We start from the raw sequence: 22,253 nt of genomic DNA on the forward strand, positions 1-22,253 counted from the left end.
CCCTTCGAGATCAGGGAGAAGAAAGGAGAGGCCGACTACGTTATCGAGACAGCCGGAGGGAGGAAGATTTTTCACGCCAACCTGCCTAAAAAGTACGAAGAGCGGGAAAGCCAGCCAATAGAACGCGTGTGCCACGCGATCTGCGGCGTCACCGAATCCGACAGCGAGGGAGCCATTCCTGTTCCGGCGCTTGAACAGTCGGAGGGCGAGCGAGATGTGAAGCTTTCTAATGATTTCACAGCGGATGAACGGAGACAGCTCCGAAAAGTCATTTCAGAACACTCTCGCATCTTCTCCGACGTCCCGGGCAAGACGGACTGGGCCGGGTGCCAGTTTGAGCTCACTACCCGCACTCCGGTCCACGTAAAACAATACCCACTTCCGTTTGCGACGAGAGAAGCCGTAGAAAGAGAGATGCAGCAGATGGAGCGACTGGGAATAATCGAAAAGTCCCAGTCACCCTACAATTCACCGGTCCTCTGGGTGAAGAAACCTGACGGCACGAACCGACTTTGCATTGCTTTCCGACGCCTGAACGACGTCCTGGTTGCCGATTCGGAGCGAATGCCCAGAGCGGACGCGGTCTTCGCTCCAGCTGGAGAGAAGAAATACTTCTCAAAGGTAGACTTTGCCAAAGGATGTTGGCAAATCCCATTGACTGAAGAGTCCAAGCCCAAAACGGCGTTTTCAACGACATCGGGTCTCTTTCAATTCCGTTTTATGCCGTTGGGCATAAAAACTGCCCCGGCAGTATTTTCAAGATTGATGCAAAGAGTGGTGGAGGGAATTCCCGGAGTGCAGCACTATTATGATGATGTCCTCGTTGCCAGTGCTACGTGGGAGGAGCATCTTTCTTCGCTGAGGCAGCTGTTTGCGAGAATCGAGATGGCCGGCCTGACAGTACGACCAAGCAAATGCGAATTCGGGATGGAAAGCATCGAGTTCCTCGGGCATCGCATTGGCAGAGGTGAGCTGGCACCACTCGGGAAAACGCTCGACAAGATACAGGCGGCGCCAACTCCTGGAACAAAGTGTCAGGTACGCGCTTTCCTTGGCTTGTCGGGGTATTACCGCGACTTCATACCCGACTACGCTAGAATAAGCGAGCCCCTCACCCAGCTGACGAGAAAGGGAGAGAGGAACGTCGTAAGGTGGACGCCGGCCCATCAGGAAGCTTTCGAAGAGCTCAAGCGTCGGGTCTCAAGCCCTCCGTTAATACGGCTGCCAGACTTCTCCAAACAGTTTGTGCTGCGCACGGATGCCTCTGATACCAGCCTTGGCGCGGTACTAATGCAGCGGCATGACGGAACGCTTCACCCGGTGGCATACGCGAGCAGAAAATTGCTCCCCAGGGAAGCAGCATACAGCACAATCGAGAGGGAGTGCTTAGCGTTAGTTTGGGGAATACAGAAGTTTTCCACCTACCTGTATGGGGTACCGTTTTTAGTTCAGACAGACCGCCAACCACTGAGCTACATCCAGAGAGCCAAACAGCTAAACAGCAGAGTCCTGCGCTGGAGCTTGCTGCTCCAAGAATATCAGTTTACCGTCGAGCATATAAAGGGCAAGGACAATGTCGGTGCTGATTTTCTTAGCAGGCTGTAGATTTGTCGCGCGCTATTAATATTCGCTATTAATTTATTCAAGTATTATGGTGCATGTATACACGCTGACTTGAATTGTGTGTGTGCTAGATCTATATAAGTGGTCTGTTACGCGCTGTATATCTGTGCACAGGCCGGCTCGCCGACTTCTGTGGGTTTAGATTATTATCGGATAATATTCCGAAAGTGGGGTGGCCGTGTCACGGAAGTGGCGGAAGCCTGTAAATTACTTTTGTTTGTATAAAACTAATGCGTCCGCATTTCTTTGTATGTGTCTCGGGAAGAGCAAGAATGCATGCACGCTTTTTTTCAGTTATGTAGACAACCCCTCGCATTGCGAAAGCGGAGGCGGCTCAAAGTCGGCTCCGATACTGCCGAAGTCTTGAGCTGACCATTAGAGGGAAAGAAGTTGCGGCTACGTGACTGCCTTTTTGGTTGTGTTTTACTTTTTTGCGTTTCCAAGGTCACCGAATCGAGAGTCGAAGCCTGGGGCTTCTTTTTAGTTGTGCGTTAATTTTTTCCTCCTCCAAGATGGCGGCCATGCAGAGTCAATGCGTAGGTGCCTACGTGCTCTCGTCGCGCTTTTTGGTGTTTTGTTTTTTTCTACGCCGAGGCTGTGGCGCCGCGAGTGCTCGCTCGCTAGCGCCCGAGGGCTTTAAAAGGGGGCCGTATGGAAACGAACTTCAGTCCGCTCGTCGGTGGAAACGCTGCCGCCGCGAACTCCCGGGTCTCCGAGCCGCCGCACCGCATCCTCGAAACCGCAAGCTGCCCTGGACGGACGTCGCCTTCGGGGGCCGCACTGACTGCGTTTTTGTGGATGGAATGCAGCCGCGCTTCCCGGTTGACTGTATGTTTGTTCACCTTCTGACTTTTGATCGACTGTATCTAATTGGCCTCTCACTTGTGTTCTGACTTGTGTAGAAATATTCAATGTATAACCTAATTCAGTGTGTTTACTGCTATGTGCTTTCCGCAATTGTTTTGTAGAATGTAAATTATGCGTCTGTAAAAGCTGCCGCATTGTTCAATCGAAACTATAAACGTTGTTTTGTTGTTGTTACCTCTTAAACACGCCTCGGTCTCAGTCACTGCGTTTCCTTACCGGCTACACCGGGCATCAAACGGCCACCCCCTCTTTGTCCGGACTCTGTGATGATGTCGACTAGTCGCCGAACCCGTGACAGACTGTCTCTTGATTCCCTCCGGCCAGTGTCTCGTAACATCCTATGAACAGGTCATTCACACCCCCAACCAAAATTATATTCAGGACATTATCTCTTCCCGCCTACTATGGTCGGCTTCAGGCCATGGCTGTAGGCCCAACAATCCTTCAAGCTCCTGCGAGAAATGCTTACCAACATCGCCAGAGGTCAAGAACATCTCGCCTTGGCCTTATACTTAAAGGGCGCCTTCGACAATACATCCCACAAGGCGACCCTTCCAAGCCATAAATGACCTCAACTGCGACGAATAGTTAATTTATATGCGTGCGTTCCTCACGGGTCGCACGACCACAGTGGGCATTGGTCAAACCCGTTTCGATGTCAAAAGATATGCCACACAAAACAACGCCTCAGGCTATCGCGTCCACTACAAGCACTTACAAATGTTGGCTTTACCATGTACCCGAATGATATAACTATATGGGCCACAAAGGCCTCCTGGGTTAAAAAGAAGCCATCTTACAATCAGCAGCCTGGATCATCGAGGAATTCGCCTCTCAAAGAAGCCTACTCCGCGCCCTGGAGAAACCAGAGGTCATAAGGGTACATGGCCCGAGATACGTCTCTCCAGGTTCCATCAGCGTCACGATCGAGGGTCAAGCCATCAGGGAAGTTAACCTAATCCGCAATCTTGGTCATTTAGATACAACCTTCGTGACATCCACACCACCAGACTCGTAAAACCGCATCAAACCAAATAGCTCACATGATCAGCCGCAATACCAAATATCGCCAAACAATGCGAGAAGACGCCCGGCGGCTGGTGTAAGCACTGGTACTCAGCCGAGTCACATCAGACTCCAGTTTCACATGCTACCAAAGGGTCAGGAAGAGCAACTTGACTCCATCAGAAGGGCGATATACAATACGGCTTTTACCCTTCGAAAAAACACCTCGACGGAGCGTCCTACCACCCTGGGAATCTTTACGGATCAGAAGCCTTCCGTGCATCTCAAATACTAAGCTAGACCGAAACTAGACGAACTATCATACTCCGAGCAGGCACAGTTGCACTGACTCGTGCACCGGATGCTCAAAACTCAGTAAAACAACACAGAAAATATATCGCTATTACCCCGATATCTAAACATGCTTAAAGACGTTCACACAGGCACACGACGAGCGCCAGTGTCCTACCTTACGGCTTCGCAGAGCCAATTCGCCGAACGTGGAAGATTTGGACGCGGCAGCATACCTGCACCGCGACAAGTACGCAGTGGCGGCAGTGGACCACCACTTCTGTACACTGTTCAATGCTTCAGTAAGGGCCGAAACACCAGCCGCCGCGAAGAACACCGCCATTAGGCATTACGAGTCCCAAAGCCAAAGCGCTCATGTAGTAACAAACATAACATGCGCGTCGAAGCTTCTTGAGAGGCCGAGTTTGCAAGCACGTCAGCCGCCTCATGGGCACTAAAGCCGTCACCAAGCACCACCTAATAACATTATCCCCAGAGCATGAGGGCCTGGAGGTAAACGAGTGGGCACATGCTCTATCTCAAAGGCATCATCAACAGAGCGGGGCCACACACCGTGGTCGCTTTTACTCATCTACCTTCCAGGTACAACGAACGACGCCCCGAGTTTCAGACTCTTCAAAGGAGAAACTTCCTCCCACCTGACAGGAAATTAGACACCTAGATACCCTCTCTTCGCAGTAGATATTGATGAACAGATTTCGAAGCATCCATTGTGTGCATCTTATGCACCCAACATTATACTCCGTCTCGCGTCCCTGGTGCCAGGCTCGTCCTACATTCTTCCACAACTTGTGGTGATGCGAGGCCAAGCCAACACTCTATAGACGGAGAACACGTCTTTTGAGCGGTTGGAGGCGCTGCTGACCAGCGGTAGTCTGGAGTACAAAAGGGCCCTAATACAACAGGTTCGCAGGACAGCTCAAGCCAGTGGAGCTCTGGAATGAGGACCCTGCCCATAAGCTCACACAACTCCCCTTCTCTTTTTTCTCCTCCCTTCCTTGATGACTCGTCCTGTGCTTAGCGCCCAACACCTATCGTTTTCCAGCAAAAACTACTGAGGCCTGCCACAGAAGACATAACTGGGTGTTTATAATTGTTGACAAAGCAGTTTTCAGTTCGTGAGATCACTAACTCCAGGACGGACGCTCAGCAAAGGAACGCGCCGGTTGAATTATTTCAGCAAGAGCAGTGTGGAGAATATACTACAGCAGGGAGCTAGTCAAGGTGGCCTCCTCTTTCGATTTTTTTTCTGGTTAAGCCTCAAAAGATAGTTTTCTTCCACATTTTGAAGATGAGAAGAGCCAAATTATGTAGTTCAATAGCTTTTGAAGAAGAGAAGAGCCAAAATTAATAAAAATTAATACTGTTCATTTCATGCATTCTTCCGAACGAAAGGTATGAAAATAGCTTTTGTCTTGTGCCGAAAATGCTGCTAAATGTGCGTGGAAAAGTAGAAGGTGTGAAGGGTCCTAGATACGCAGGTAAAGCTACACTAAGGCGCGCACATCCTTCAAGACATACAATATCTGGCATCAACTAATTTTGGGAATGTAAATGTCGATGATAAATTCCAATACTGCCCATTTGCTTTTTCTTTACGGCGGGATTTAGAGCACTGGTAGCCGTCAGGAACGCAGCACCGATGTTCTGGTTTCGAAGCTCGTAGTTGCTGCCTCGTAGTCTGCCGGGCAGCTACACTCCTCGTCTTCTTTTACGTCTACGGGTTGGGCCCAACTTCTTTACTACAATCTCCACCCCCTCCCCCCCTCCCATTCAGGAAAGGGGAAGCCATCCTGGCAAGTCAGGGCGACGAAATGATGGCGGGATCATAGTATGGCTTCAAGCGCTCGACGTGAACGATCTCACGGCCACGGCGGCGAAGGTCACTGGAGTGAGCTAAAGGTTCAACGAGGTAGTTAGCACGGGAAGTCTGTTGAATGAAACGTTGGTCCTGTGATATTTCGCAACCAGCTTGCTGGGCAGGCCCAGTGGTGCCGAAGGGACCCACAGCCAGACGCGATTACCAGGAAGAAAGGTATGGGCGGAGGGACTATTGTCGATGCGGGCTTTCTTGTGGCACTGATCTTCTGTGTCAGGGAACGCGCCAGCTGGCGGCACTCTTCAGCGTGCCGGGCAGCTTCGTAAAACGACGTGTACTCCGAAATATCCGGTCGGTAGGGCAGAATGGTGTCTAGCGGAGGCGAAGGCTCGCGACCTTACAGGAGAAAGAATGGAGAGAATCTGTTTGTTGCTTGTACAGCGGCATTGTAGGTATAGGTAACAAATGGCAGAATCCGGTCCCAAATGGAGTGATCGGAGGCGATGTACGTGTACAGCATATCGCCCAGTGTGCGATTGAAGCGTTGCGTGAGCCATTGGTTTGAGGGTGGTAAGCGCTTGTGGTCCGGTGAACTGTGTGACATTCATGGAGGAGCGCTGCAACAACTTCAGATAAGAACGGTTTGCCTCTATGGCTGAAAAGTTCGCGAGGGGCGCCATGCCTCAAAATGAAGTGGCGAAGAAGAAAGGAGGCGACATCAGTTGAGGTGGCAGCCGGAAGTTCTGCAGTTTCCGCGTATCGAGTGAGGTGATAGACGGCCACGATTATCCAGCGATTCTCCGCTGGCGTGTGCGGCAGAACCCCATATAGATCGATGCCAAAACGATCAAATGGTCGGTCTGGGCAAGGGTGAGACTGGAGCGGAGCATGAGGATGTGGGGTAGGAGGCTTGCGATTCTGGCAATCGGTACACGAGCGCACATACCTAACAACGAAGGTGTACACGCCGCGCCAGTAGAAGCGCTGTCGCAACCGTTCATAAGTCTTCAACATACCCGCATGGCCACACTGGAGGTCGTTGTGGTAAGAAGCGCAGACAGCACTGCTGAGGTGGCGAGGTACGACAAGCAGCCACCTACTGCCGTCTGGCATGTAATTGCGTTTGTAGAGGTCGTCGCGAAGAGCGAAGTGCTGTGCCTGACGACAAAGGGCACTCGGGGCCGACGAGGGCGACAAGTTGTTGAGGAGTGCGGTGAGTGACGCCGGCCAGGGGTTTTTGCGTTGTTCTGCAGGCATGTCGTCAACGGACAGTGAAGAGAAGACGGAGCTGGAGGCAGACGGAAACCGGACGTCGGGGGGCACCGGAGAGCGGGATAAAGCGTCGGCATCAATGTGATTACTCCCAGACTGGTAGACGACGCGGATATCATATTCTTGCAGTCGAAGCAACCAGCGGGCGGACGACCGGTGAGGTCTTTCAGTGAAAATAACCAGAAAAGAGGATGGTGGTCTGTAACAACATCGAATGGGCGCTCGTACAAGTACGGCCGAGATTTCTGAAGTGCCCAGACGATGGCCAAACATTCATTTTCGGTGATGGAATAATTGATTTCGGCCTTGGTTAGAGTCCAACTCGCGTGCGCCACGACGTATTCTTCATCGCCAGATTTGCGTCGGGCCAGAATAGCGCCGAGGCCGGCATAACGGGCGTCGGCGTGAACTTTGGTAGGCGCAGCCGGGTCAAAGTGGCGTAAAATGGGAGGCGAGGTAAGTATGGTGCGCCGTTTTATGAACGCACTATCGCAAGAGGGCGACCAGGCAGATAGGGCGCTGTGACCACCAAGAATTTGCGTCAAAGGGGCAATGATGGTCGCAAAGTTTCTGACGAAGCGCCGAAAGTAAGCACACAAACCAATAAAGCTGCCGAGTTCCTTGATTAAAGTCGGTTTCGGGAACGCAGCGACAGCTCGGAGTTTGGCTGGGTCAGGAAGGATGCCTTCTTTTGACACGGAATGCCCTAAAATGGTTAGTTGGCGGGCGGCGGAACAGCACTTCTTCAGATTGAGCTGCAGACCGGCGTCAGTCAGGCACTTCAAGACCGCCTCAAGGCGAGTGAGGTGGGTAGCGATGTCGGAGGAAAACACCACAATGTCGTACAAGTAGCAAACACATGTGTGCCACTTCAAACTCCGAACGATAGTGTCCATCATGCGTTCAATGGTGGCGGGAGCGTTGTATAGGCCGAACGGCATGACGTTGAACTCGTAGATCCCATAGTGAGTGACGTAAGCTCTCCTGGCCCGATCACCCTCCGCCATGGAGACTTGCCAGTAGCCAGACCGTAGATCGAGAGAGGAGAAGAATTCGGCGCCATGCTGACAGTCAAGCGCGTCATCTATGCGTGGCAGGGGGTAGACGTCCTTGCGTGTGATTGCATTCAAACGTTGTTAATCGACACAGAACCGAAAAGATGCGTCTTTTTTTAAAGTAAGACGACCGGCGAAGCCCAGGGGCTGTTGGAAGGCTGAATCACGCCTCTTCGGAGCATGTCATCGACTCGCTCATCAATAATGCGGCGCTTTGAGACGGATACATGGTAGGGATGTTGGTGTAATGGCGCATGCTCATCAGTGAAGATGCGATGAGCCACTGTTGAGGTTCGACCCAACGATGGTTGCTGGGCGTCAAAATAAGTGCATAATCTATGCTGGAAGTCGAGGAGCTGGGCGCTTTGATTAGGAAAGAGGCCGTTGTGAACGGCGGCGGTGAAGGCAGCCGGTAGTGATGAGGCGGGCTGACGGCATTGAGGCTGTCGGGGGGGGGGGGGGGGCGAGGTTGTCGGGAGGGAGAAGCGGGGCGGGAGCTGGTGCTGCCGGTGGCAGTCATCGAGGTGTGGAGCCGATGGTTGCGGAGCGCCAGGGTGGACAGTGAACATCGAAACCTGCGACCTCCACCAAGTGTACGGCAGGATTTAAAGCACGTGCCACAGGTATCCGTCAGAAACGCAGCACCGATGTTCTGGTTTCGAGACTCGTAGTTGTTACCTCGTAGTCTGCCGGGTGGCTACACTCCTCGTTTTCTTTTACGTCTACGGGTTCGGCACAACTTCACTACAGTTCAAACTAATTACCGATGTTATCTCGGAAACATATGACCATTATTAGACTCCTGCCATTTCATCGTTACCCTGAGAGCTTATGACGGAATTTGGCATTCATTTCATTTCATTCATTTTATTTGTGGGCCGCCGCGCTGGCTCAGTGGCTATGGTGCTCGGCTGCTGCCTCGAAAGACGCGGGTTCGATCCCGGCCGCGGCGGTTAAATTTCTTTGCAGGAGAAATTTGAGGCCCGTGTACTGTGCGATGTCAGTGCACGTTAAAAACCCCAGGTGGTCGAAATTTCCGGAGCCCTCCACTACGGCGTCTATCATAGCCTTAGTGGCTTTGGGACGTTAAACCCCATAAACCATAACCTAATTTTTTTGTTCTTCACAACATGACGTACACATTGGGAAAAGGGCCAAGAAAAAAAGCCGTCCCTTTACGGCTTGTAATAATTATTGGTCCCCCTGGCATTGACGGCAACGAAGCAACACAGTCCAGAAACAAAGGTACAGATATATACAGAAAGAAACAAAATTATAACTTGACATTTTTATTAATGTACGGCGACAAGCTCATGTCATGGTCGGGGAATAAAGACAGTTGTAATGAAACAGTGGAGAAATATCTCTACAAGGTGTTTTGTTTATGTAATGCGTGGTGTGTATTAGGAACATGCAAATTAATAAAACAACGCTTTGAGGTTCCGGAAATTTAGTTTTAAAATATCAGTTTCTGCTTTAATATGTTTATTTAGTAATCGAGGCATGTTATTCCTAAGACTGTGAAACCCATAGTTCGTGCGGCATTTTAACACTTTTCAACGGTCTCTTGTCCTCGTATTCTCGTATTATAGGCCGCGTTGCCTATTTATTCTAAGTTCGACATGTCCAAAAACAGCCTTTGATTTTCCTTGACGCGGAGTTTATATTCGCGTAGCAGTTGATAATGATACCTTTTAGTTATTGTAATGACCTTAAGATTTCTGAAGATAAGTTTACTTAAGTGAAACATAGCCAAATTATTAATGATCCGTAAAATCTTTTTTGTTAAAAGACTACTGAGGTTTTTCTCTCCATAATGCTAATCCAGTGCGTGTTCCACAAAGAAGCATTAGCCGTGCAGTTTTGCCACAATTTCACAAAGCACTGTACGCATTAAAACGTTTTAAAATGACTACTGCGGCACTTGTTTCATGCAGACGGTCCACGTACGCGAACTCCAGCTCTATGCATCTTTTAGCGTGCATTACCGGGCGAAATAGAAAAAATGGCTGAGGATTAGCTTAGGTTAAGCCTAGTCAGATGCGAAGCTAGTCATATGCGAAGCGACCAAGGAGGCGTCCTCGTTGGTCGCGACGCCTCGCGCGACTGCGCTAGCTGGGGCCCCGTTTCTACTATGTCGTTACGACACGCATCACGTGGCCCTCCTTGGTCGCGACGCCTCGCGCGACGGCGCGAGCTGGGCCCCCGTTTCTCATCTGCTGTGACGTCACGCACCACGTGGTCATCCTTGGTCACGACGCCTCGCGCGACGGCGCGAGTTGGGCCCCCGTTTTCCATCTGCTGTGACGTCACGCACCACGTGGTATGACATGGAGGTCACGAAAGGTCAATGGTAACGACAGGAGCTGGGTTGGGCTATTTTAGTATGCTTCGCATAAAAACAGTTTAGCGCCTTATAGGGCTCAATTAGCTCCTGTGTACGCTCGTCTGAAAGTTGATCTCAGTATATTCACGGTATACATGCAATTAGAAATACAATTTGTCTAAGCACTGATGCACGACCACTGTTTCTGCACCTGTTTCATACAGGCAACACGTTTTGACACTGAATGATAAACAATGAAAACTGACATTATGTTTACAGCCAGAGCTGAGAGCCAATACCGGCGATTTATGCACTTAGCATCAGTATCGAATAAAGGTCAGCTAAATAAAAACTAAAAACTATAAAGAAAACGCACGCGAGCATTGTTACTTCGCCTCTTGTTCCTGCGTTTTCCTTAGGCCAGCAGGAGACGACAGCACTCAACGGGAAGCAAGATTATTGCAGCGCTAACCTCGTGACCTGCACAAGGACCACCTTCCGCGGATTACCAGGATGGGAAGCTGCCAAACTGGTTCAATTCTATTATCATTGGGCTGGGCGCTGTCCAAAATTGCTGGTTAAGGAATGATTCCTGCTTCACGTGATATTACTTGCCGTTCCTCAGCATAAGCCTGCGAGTCAAACGCACCTCCAAGGCTACACGTTTATGCCTGAGTGTGTGGTCAGGAAATAGTGTGCTTGCTCCCATCTTCATCCTTGATCGTGGCTCGAAAGCGGAAGTGGACTTCTTTCAAGAAGTACTTCTTTGGGTCGTAGAACTCAATCGTGTTGATTGTGATGGTTGCCTTTGAGGGTTCTTCAATAGTCATTCGCACTGCGATTCGGAGACGAGAGAAGACGGGATAAGGCTACTGAAGGAAGCTGCAAACTTTCGCGCACTATTTTTTCTGGGAATAAAATCTCTTCGCACGGGCGGTAAAAAAATGCATCCCAACTGCTCAAGTCGACAGGTACGCATGAAGGATGTGAAGGTCAACTTACATCGTGCGGTTGCAGTATTAGCCCGCCTGGTCTGGTCTCAGAAGCCGTATGCAGCAGCGACTGAGTGCACAAGCTGTGCAAGTGCAACAACACAAGTGGCTGCTAACGCCAATAGCGAATTGGTGTTACCTCGAATTAGAGAGATTTGGGGCCGCAGAAGATTTACGGAAGCATTGGAAATATGCCGCCCATGAAACGGCGAACCGAATCTTTAATAGAAGCCCTGCTCACAGCTTGCTTATCGGAGAGCACTTCTAGTACCGCTACAACTTATGCGCTTCCATCCAAAGAGGCTGGCGCCAAAAGACACCATATTTCCGGCTGTGTGCACCACAGCACTGTCCACTACCACCACCGGACTAAATTTTATCAAAGCAGAAATTTAAAAGCGTTGTGTCCATAAATGAGGTCTCACTGCCAGGAATTCTGGACAAGCGCCTCTAGTTTCTTTGGCGGTCAACAGCCACGTGGCGGATGGCTTTGAACATTTAAAAATAGTGCGCCAATGCACCAGACTTAAGAATGACATTTTTGGCTGGCATTGCAGCGCTATTAGCCGCTATGCGCAATTAGTGGCTTGCTGCAGTCCCAAATCCCTGGTAATGACGAATTTCTCGTAAAACGTAATTATCCCCGCCAAGAAGTGGAGAATATAGAGGCTCACTGCCAGGGAGGCACTCTAATATGGAATGCACACAAACACTGCCAGTGCGCACTTACAGAATTTGTCGAATGTCGCGTTCAATTTCAAAAGCGCTTGATAGTTGGCTTTCACTGTCATATTGTAGACCCAAGGTAGCAGCACCAAACTTTCTAGATTGATGGCAGACTGTGACGTGCCCGTTCCGCACTTGTTTTCTGAATAGCAAGTTAGGTCTTTCCACGCTGATATATCTGCGTGAACACATGACATTGTCTACACTTTAATCCGACCTACTACCCCGTGCACTTACCGTAATGTCATCGCGTGAGCGTGAAAACCTCACGACAATCTTACACACTAATGACTACTATTAAATGTTAGATCCCATAGCAACCGGCAACAGTTTTTTTTACACTTTATTTTATAACGAATAATCCTTGTCTCTACGTCCGGTCCTCCGGCGCCCCACAGGACCCTGCGCTCAAAAGAATTCGCTAATTTACATAAATTTATTTCAATACCTCTCAATATTGGCTTATATAACCGGCTCCTTGGTTTTCTCGCTGTTCAGTGACCACGGCGCACATTTTTTGATACAGCCGCAGCCGAGTTATTCAGTCATCTCCTCACGCAGCTCCGTCCAATGAACCATTCTCTTGGATGCCTTTTTCGCTATTTTTTTCACTGCTGGACTGCCGTCGCCAATACGTCACATCTTGTGGAAGTTCCGAAAGATGTGCTTGTCACTCACGCCCGATAGGAGGCGCCGAAGCAGCCGAAGCACTCCCCAAGGAGCGAGCACCGGGATGGCCACCGAAGCCGCTCCGACAGACGACGACCTGCTGAGCAGCCGCCATCTTCAAAAGCTTCAGCCTGAACACAGCCTTCTCCCGGACCCTACTCGAACCCGGAACAAAAGGCTCGACTCGATGATGACCCCGCTAAAGGCGTTAGCGCAGCTTATCCTCAAGCATCCCCGAATGCTAATGGCTCGTTGCAACACTACGGGCGAGTAGCAGGTCTGCGTATTCAACTGGGACGGTGCTATGAACCTTCAAAACTTTTTCTTTGCACTTGATGGGGTTCCTCGTAGGTACTACGAGAACCACGAAATCTTCCTGAGGAGATGAGACACATTTAAGAATGAGCTCCTGAGGACTCAATCTGAGGCCGAGGACTCAGGTTGAGGCATGAGACTCGGACATTCTGAGGACTGGCGCTGGGGAGCCTGTTCTTCAAGAAAAGCGCTAGCTGTAACAATAAGATCCGGACGAAGGAGTGGGGGCATACGTCGAAGGAATGGGGCGCCCGTTTCATCGGGCAAATCCCGAAATAACATAGGCAAAGAAGCAGGGCAATTGCGTAGCCAGAAATATTTCTTGGGGGGTATACGCCGGCGGTTAGAAAAGGAAAGAGCCGGCGCAAACAATATGTTGGTCATTTTTCTTCTTTAATAAAGCCGAAGGGATAGTTGTTCGGATAAATGCAATATTTACATCAAAATACGAGTGCATACCGGACTCTGAGGACTTGATCCGGAAACGACATTTATTGCGGCAAAAAAAAAAAACACTTGTGTAAAAATATCGGCTATTTCCACTACTTTTCACATAATATTGTCACGGACGCCGGTAGAACGTTCTATCGCTGGCAGAACAGTACCTGGTGAGCACATTGGGCAGAGCGCACCCTTACAAAAATGGATATCAACTTTCTTCAGAATGTGTATTAACACTCTATTGACTCTAGTAACCTTGTATTAACTTTTACATTCTGTCAACAATTCTTCATACAACGTTGGTAGAAGTTACTTCTTTGTATGTACTCCTGTCACTAGAAAGTTACTAGAAAATAATTTTTACATTCTATGCACCTTTGTTAATACAATGTTGGTAGACTATTACTTCTTTGTATTTACTGCGGTCAATAGAAAGCTACTAGAAAATCTGGGTACAGTTTGACACATCGAGAGAAATAAATGAACAAACTGCATTGTGTTCGAGGTGATTAACACTATGTAGTTCGCATAATCGTGACGACATCTTGCCTAATTGCATGGTGGAATCTGTTGCAGCTAGTCAACAATTTCACTATATCGAAAAGCGACCAACATTATTCGCAAGAAATGCGTTTGGAATCAAATCAGCATATGGGAAAACGTTTTAAAACAGAAGATATATTCCATTTTAATACTTTATGTACTTTACGGACTGCTGTGAGCAGAAATACTCTAGAAACATTTTAAAACATTTTTGCTCATGCGAATAGTTGCCTCAAATCATGTACCGTGGGCGAACACTTCAAAGCTATTAAAACAACCTTGAACACGCAACAAACATTACAGCCACATTCTATTAGCCGAGCATATTCTATTAACATTCGTTGACAGGAAGTTCATACAACTTCCTTACTGCTTTCAATGTACTGCTGTCAGTAGAAACATACTAGACACCGACAGAACGTTTTATCATGGGAATAAATGCCTAAATTAATTAAGTACTCTAGCCTAACATGTCAAAGCAACTAAAGCAACCTTGAACACGAAACAAACATTTGCAGTCACATTTTCTTAGCCGGGCATATTTTATCAACATTTCTTGATAGAAAGTTCATACAATTTTATTACTGCTTATATGCTGTCAATAGAAATATACTACAAACCGAGAAAGCATTTTGGTGATGCAAATAAAAGCCTTAAGTAATCAAGTACTGTAGCCGACAGCTTCAAAGCGGCAACTAAACTAACCTTGAAGACGAAACAAAAATTTGCAATCACATTCTCATAGCCGAGCACACTGTGGTTTTTTAGAAAATTCAGTTCAATTTTCTCAATACTAGCCTTACTGCTTTTGAATTCTCGAGTGCGGGAAAAAGGGCAAAGTTCATAACAGAACATTCATCCCGAAATTCAGAAATGCGCCCTGAATCGAAGATATTTAGTGACACTTTTAGAGCGCAGCTCTTTGGCGTCCGTTCCTGTGTTTCGCGTCGTCGTCGGCGTCGGCCTCGTAACCAGCTCCGCCCCCCCTTCCATCCCCCCAGCGCTATCGGCGTCAGCGGCATCAGTCAGTCGCTGCTATCTCTTCCCTCCTCGCTTTATCGTGTTGTCCGCTTGCTGCGCGCGCTTCTGCCCCCATCATTTGCCGCTGGGTGTACACGCCGCCCCCCTCCCCCCTCTTCCTGCGAGTCTCCGGTTGTCAAAGCGCCGGCTCGAACTTAATTCCTTTCTTCGCTCCTCCTCCAATGCAATCCCTGTGCGGTGGCAATCAGAGAGCCAGATCGGTGGCGCCGGATCTGTGTATGTGCACCGCCCGAGCCGAAATTGCGAATTCGTGTGAAAAATTAAAAAAAAATTCTGTGATAGCGCATACATGTGTTGCTCGATTTCTTTGCCTCAATCTATCGAAAAGGCGAAACAGCTTATTTGCTGCGCTCAAATTTCGCATTAGGAAGTAACGTAATCGTCGGTAATTTTTTCATTGTATGAAGTACTGTACGAAAAAAGTTACCAGCAAGCGAAATAATTTTGGTACAAAGTGAATGAATTCATAGAATACTCAAGTATTATTGCCTCGCACTTCAATGAAGTTAAAAACTTTCTAAGCAAAAATAGGAGTTAGTGACATATTGAGTTACATAAGCGCAATGATGACTTCGTTACAGCGAATAAGTTTCAGTGATGGCTTCTTCCACACGAAAACAATGCTTTGTGCTTCGTATTCGGCCTTAAATTCTGTACTCAGGCAGTCATTCATCAGATTTAACATTTCAGAACTAACAAAGAGTTTCAGCAGAGCTGTACAACCACTCTGCCAATTCGATAACATGATGGTGTTGCTCTTGTTGCAATTCTTGATAGGTCATATTTTAACGTGCAGTCGAACAGTAATGTACCGTACGACGGTGCTAAAACACACTAGTGGTAAGAGCGTTTCGCTCTGAGGTTTCAGAGGGATTATTGTTGCGAGCTAGAAAAAAAAATTCAAGTTTAGCATTGCACCGATGTGTTTCCACACTCATTGAATGACACGTTCTCGCTAGCTCAAAAGGCGCCCAAATTATATCGCCAGCTTCAGGAGAACTCCTTCCTGAACCTCCACCGCAAGCACACTTTCTTCCCCTCACAATAACCTGCACACTGCCCGCCATGCAAAAGTGCCCGGTACACTTTATGCCACTCCACGTGGGAGCGCCGAATTTAAACCCTCTCACTACCCTCCTCCTCGAGCGACCAGCAATGGCTGATCGCACGGGACTGAAAAACCCGCGCGAAAAGGGCCGTCCCGCTTCGCGCTCTGAGTAAATTCTGTGTAACGTGTGCAGGCTTACAGCTTCGAGAACTCAAGCTGCTTTGTTCCTCAGCGACTCTACATGCGAAATTTCGCGCAAGGCAATATTAATTTTTATTCATGTTCGGCGGCTGATACTATAAGAGAACTATAGAGAAACAAAACAGGTAACAGCGGCCAGCTGTACTCAACTCCGGTAACAAGGGCTTTGCATGAGGAAGGTGCACGGCAATTGGAGCACTTTAAGCCCTCATTCTTGACTTGTTACATTTTTCACTAGTACTGAGCCACAGAGGAGCTTGCAGTATGGAAAAAGCTAGGGTGAGAGCAGCCCCCGCTTTGAGCACCGCTAAAGCACCGGCGCAGTGCCTCTTCCGCATCTTAACTTACATCTCCTTCAACGCAAACACGGTACGATGCTGTGGCGAGGGAAAACGTGGCGATAGCTGTATTTTCTACCTTCCCGTAATGCAATGACTAAGAAACCCTGGAATAAAGTGTTGGGTTTTAACGTAGTCATACCGAGCAGACGCGCGAAAACGTGTTCATTCTTCGCCTTTTCTTTCTGGCATCCGCGGACGTGAGGCCGAGCAGAGGACCGCGAAAGGCAGAGGCAAAAATCAATCACGGTAGCACACAAAAATACTACGGTAGCGCGACTGTCGGCGCGGCTCGCTCGAGCAAAGAGCGTGCAAGGTGTCCAGTGGCGTGATATAAACACACACAAAACAGAGGCGATGCTGCAGCGCGGCCTTGAAAGTTTCACATGTCACGCTAGAGCGGCGTGCAAACGCTCGCATCCCCAAGGCACACAGACGTACTTACACTAAATGGCATGAGCCAAGCCGTGTACACTAAGCGGCACAATATGAGAAAATCAAAACCGAAACCATTAGCGTTCGCCAACATCATCATCATTCCTGATTCTGCGACGCAGTTACGGGGAGCTCGATTATAGTCTTAGAACTAAATAGTAAGTGCTGCCATGTAGTGGCTCCGGCTTCCCGCATGAGCCCAGCTCCGTCGCCTGTAGCTGCCCGCCTCTGCAAGCTTTCGTTCGCAGCGCCGCCAGAAGCAGATGGTTGTGAATAGTCATTTTTTCGCCTAAATTATTATCAATTTAATGACTTTGTAATTGAAACAAAATCTTTTGACATTTAATGCACAACTATCTGACAAAAAGAGCTTTTTAAATGCTTTTTTTTAAGTGTGTAACAATAGGCGAACTTAGCGCCCCCTTTCCGTTCGCTGGCGGCGGATTGCGCGTCCCATTTAGCCCGCGCGCTACACTACCTTTTTGAGTACGCTGAAACGACTCTTTGTTGACGGTGTGCGACGGTTGTGAAGTTGTGAGTGCCTTTCTTCGGTTTGTTTGTGTTGAATGTGCCGCCTCGTTAGTGTTGTGGTAGTGTGACTGAACTCGGAAGGTGCAGCGCCTCCTCTATTTTTTTGATGCCCGGCAGAAAGGCTGCGCCTGACGCCGCTAGCCCTCTCCTATCACCCTCACCCATTCGCCTGCTTTCGCCGCTCGTGGCGCTGGCAGCTGACAGTACTCGGCGACTCGGCTGCCGTCCCACCGCACCAAGGCTTCGCGTTCGCGCTTTGTTTACGGCGACAGCTGAACGCCTGCTTTTACACCTTGGTTCTCCCGATGATCAGCTTTCATCATTGAAACCAATAAGGTTTCTGACCCGCAAACATTTGTACCCCACAAATATAGAAAAAATGAGCGTCAGACATGCCGTACAGATCATTTCGCCCCCTGTCACAGCTGCACTGCAGTACATGAAGGATCAGGCAGACCACACTTGCGACATTAACAGTTGGCCCAACTGTGTAATTTATGGTTGCGATGCACAAGAGGTTTGTTCTAATGGATGTTAGTAACACGCAGCAGCATATCCATAAGAATTATCCTGACACTCGGCACTTCACTGATCCAAATGACTCTAGGTTGGAATGGCTGGAGAAAACCTTCCTGGACTATCTGAAAAGGCTAAAGGATGAAAGTCACCCTGATAGCTTCTTGAGCAAAGAGACTTACAACGCACTGGTGCTTACCACAACCTCAAATGTCATGTGCATCAGGTTCCTGCTCTACGAAAAAAAATTCATCTTTGTGCTAACACGAAAATTCTCTAGTGACCCAATTGAGGCACTATTTGGATTTCTTCGGAGAACAGCAGGGTGCAACGATGCTATGGACGTAAGAAGTGCGCTATCTGGCCTTGAAAAAAATATTGAAGACCGGCATCGTTTCTTCATCATTGCAAAACAATGTAAATGCTTCAACATCATTCTGTGCTGCCACAGCAATTTCAAGCCCCAGCACCCTGAACGCTAACCACCCAGACAAGAAATTTTTTCCACTGGCAGCAGAAAATAGGCTGCGAGAGGTGTGTGTTAGGCAGACTCAATGGCTTCCCAATCCAGAGATTGCCAACTTAGCTCTGATAGGAGGATATTTGGCCAGTGTTGTGGCAGAGAAGCTGTGCTGCGAAGGCTGCAATGAAATTGTTGAGAAGCCTAAAGGAAATGCTCCTGTGGATGGCATCATTGCTTACCAAGACAGGGGAGGACTGAAGTACCCGACCAAAGAGCTAGTTTCTGTTTTGATAAGCCTCAAGAGGTTTGTGGACATTGTGCTTGATTACAGGAAATCAATTGAAAAACCACTGAAAACTAGTGTGGAGCGTGCTGTCAACATTCTGATGGACCTTCCAATCTTGGAATGCAAGAACGAAGACATGGCTCACAGGAAACAGTTTTTACTGCTTTTATGCCGCAAGTTTATTCAGCCGCTGCTGAGCAATCACGCCGTGAACATCACAGACAAGAACTCTGTGGCAAAAATGTACGCGAAAAAGCCATTGTCGCGTAAGGTGCTCAAACTGTAAGGAGTGGACGTTGTGTTGCTTTTGTCATTTCTAATGTTTTGTGATTTTGTCAACTGTGCCGAAAATATAATCGCCCTGCCTTGTATTTGTGTCGTCATCATTTGTCATTCATGAAGCTGAGAAACATAAAAGCATTCATTGCTCAGGATAAAGTGGCATATATTAAACGAAAGCGCGTTGCATAGCTTTTTGTGAAAACAACGGCAGAGCTAGTGAATGAGCCAGTTTAAACCCAGTCGTAAAATCCCCCTGCTTGCGACATATAAGAGTAATGCAATGTTTTTGTATTCGATAAACCAAAACGTAGCGTGGGAATGCAGCCGATTCAGTAACCTGCACAGCAAGCGTGCAGCGCGGGTGCTGGGCCGGTCAGCCAGGGGTTGGCCGGCGATAGTGTCAGCTGGTGGCGCCCCACTGCGGCAACGGTGCGAAGCGCGGCGTCCCGCGAGCTGTCATTGTTCGGCGCACGATCTGACCGGCATCTAAACAGAGGAGGCGCTGGAAGGTGACAGTTGGCTCCAGTGCTGCGGAAGACGTTCTTACGCGCATGCAGTTCTCAAAAACTGCTCTGACGTACTGCACCCAACCACGCCAAGAGCGGCCGGCGCCCGATGCCCGATAGAAGAAACGGCTTGCCGCGAACGTTGACGAATGTAAGTACAGAACTGGAAAGTGACTTCTGCGATATGTCGGGGGGATTCTTGAGGGCTGCGAATGCATTTGGGTTGGTCTTCCCGTGTTGTTCGCAGTGAGATGCAAAATGCGAGCACCACGCGATCGTTTGCAGAGAGAAGGTGTTCTGACACGCTCGCTTGCCAACTATGCAACTTTTAACCCGCCGCCTTGCGCTCTTAGCGTCAGCTACTCGGCGGAGAAGTTATGTGATAGAATTTGGTTGCACACTGAGAACCACGACCGGCTTTATCGGTCGTGCTGAGAACTATGGGGTGCTGCTTGATTCGTTATTCCGACTGAACAGGAGCAGTGCGTGAAAAGGAGACCATAAGAACGAAAAGTGCTTGTATCGGCGTGCGTCTTTTGATTCTGCTGTCTGAGTGTTTACTGGATATGGAGCATTGCCCGTTCCACATCTCATTCACGTCAAGCGCTGTGGTTCTTAATACCTGTGGTCAACGTAACCACGATTAAAAATAGCAGAACCATTCCTTTGCAGTGCAGCTGAGGTAATCGCACAGTGGAAAGTTTATAGTCATTTTATTTGAATTACATTCAGTACATTCATGTCACTCCCATATTTTCAGCCCGAAGTGATAAATTATAACGTGGTTCGCGAATAATAGCTCTATGAAAAGTATCACTAGCTTTGTAAACCATTTTTATGCAAACTATAGGAGGCGTAGGCAAATTAATTGTTAGCCTCCACTCCTGAACACATTGCACTGAACAGCTGGAGGTTGCAATGGGATGTGGCTTCTGTGATGATGTTTATTTATTTATTTATTTATTTCATAATACTGCATGTTCTTGCATGTTTATGAAAGCATGGCTCTAATACAGCCTTTCTTCAAATGTGCCAGCAGTAAAGCTCTGTACGGCTGCTCCACCGGTATCATCACGCTACTTTTGCACCAGCTTTCATCTGTCATCGAGCCAGTGCTACCTCAACCGGAGGCAAATGACATCAAGACCTGCTGGTGCAGCCTGTCAGCCATGGGCACTGGATATCAAGCATGTGCCACTTGTAAAAGGATAGGTACACGAGTGGGTATTTTTTCCTTGTCTTTTTTAGCCTGACAAGAGTCTTCTGGTCCAGGCTCCCCCTTTCTTTCATTTTTTTTCATCTTTTAAAAGAGGACCAAGAGAAAGGGAAAAGATATTGCGGGCGTCATGAAAGCACTCCCCCAGTCAAGCGCATGGTGTAATAGTGTGAAATGCTTTTTTATAGTTTTTCCCTCATGCCTCTCGTGCTTGGGAATCTTGATCATAGTATAGACCAAATTAAAACAATTATCTGCTTCATGACCTTTATACAGTAATCTAAAAACAGCAAATAAATTTTATAGGTTTACTTCAGCAGTACCTACCTCTTACAAGGTATGGCATGTTTGAAGTGAACCAGTGGTGTGGTAACTGTATGCCAGGCATAGGCTAACAGGCATAATTGCATAATTGAATATTAGCGTTCAAGTGGAGCACTCTGCTTTAGAAGCATAGGTGTTGCTAGCATCAATAATAGATAACTTACCAGATTATCCTTGCATTACATGAAACCCTGTAAAGCTTATATTGAAGCTGTACAGAAGAAAGGTGCTTATTCGATATGTCATGAGCATTGCTGAGGTTTTCTTTCACACTCCTTTTGTCACACCCGACTGCACTGTACAGTTGAAATGCATTTGGAATTGAGTATTGGTGCATTGTTATTTTTATTCATGCCGAAGTTCAGTTACTGGTTCCATTACACTAGCTGAGCTTAAGTCAACAAATATTGCTGTGACCTTAACATGACCCCTTGCTGTACTTGAAACAATGCGTTTGATGTTGCCTCTCTCCCGTGCCATCAAGGTTTGTAATAAGCTGTGTAAACAACTTAATTTACTTTCTCAAGGTATTTATTGCTGCAATTAGTAACAGGTAATTTCCTAAAGAACAACCTAAGTACTCCTTTGGAACACTTGTTTGCTTGTTTCCCCTTAAACAGATATGAGCAGGCCTCAGCACTGGAGGGATGTGCTGTGGGACAAATAAAAAACTACCAGTCCAGCTGCTCCCTTAGGGGCACGTTGCTGAGGCTTTTATCGCTTGTAGTTCTATGCATCTTTACTTACAAGTGTTGTATCTGACGCAGTGTGTGCCTTAATATTTTGATTCATTTGCTTTAGAGTGTGCCACTCTTGCCCTGAGAACTTGCTTACCTCTGTACTCTTTGTTCATACATTTTCCCCTCACACCTGGCATAGCTCCAAATGATGCTACATTATCTACAAGCTGGTAAATAAAATGAACAGCAAGTAAAGTTAAGTTACTCCCTCCTAGCCGCTCTAAGGGAAAGAAACATATGCGTTATATTGCAATGTGTTTGTGCGATCACTTTTGAAAACAAAAGCTGCCTGAATTTTTGTACTGACAAATCAGAAACAGAAAACAATTTTCATATTTGATGGCCTGCATCTTATCTTCAC

Source organism: Amblyomma mixtum, chromosome 2 (genome assembly GCF_055824585.1).
Source record: "Amblyomma mixtum isolate Tamu chromosome 2, ASM5582458v1, whole genome shotgun sequence".
NCBI lineage: Eukaryota > Metazoa > Arthropoda > Arachnida > Ixodida > Ixodidae > Amblyomma > Amblyomma mixtum.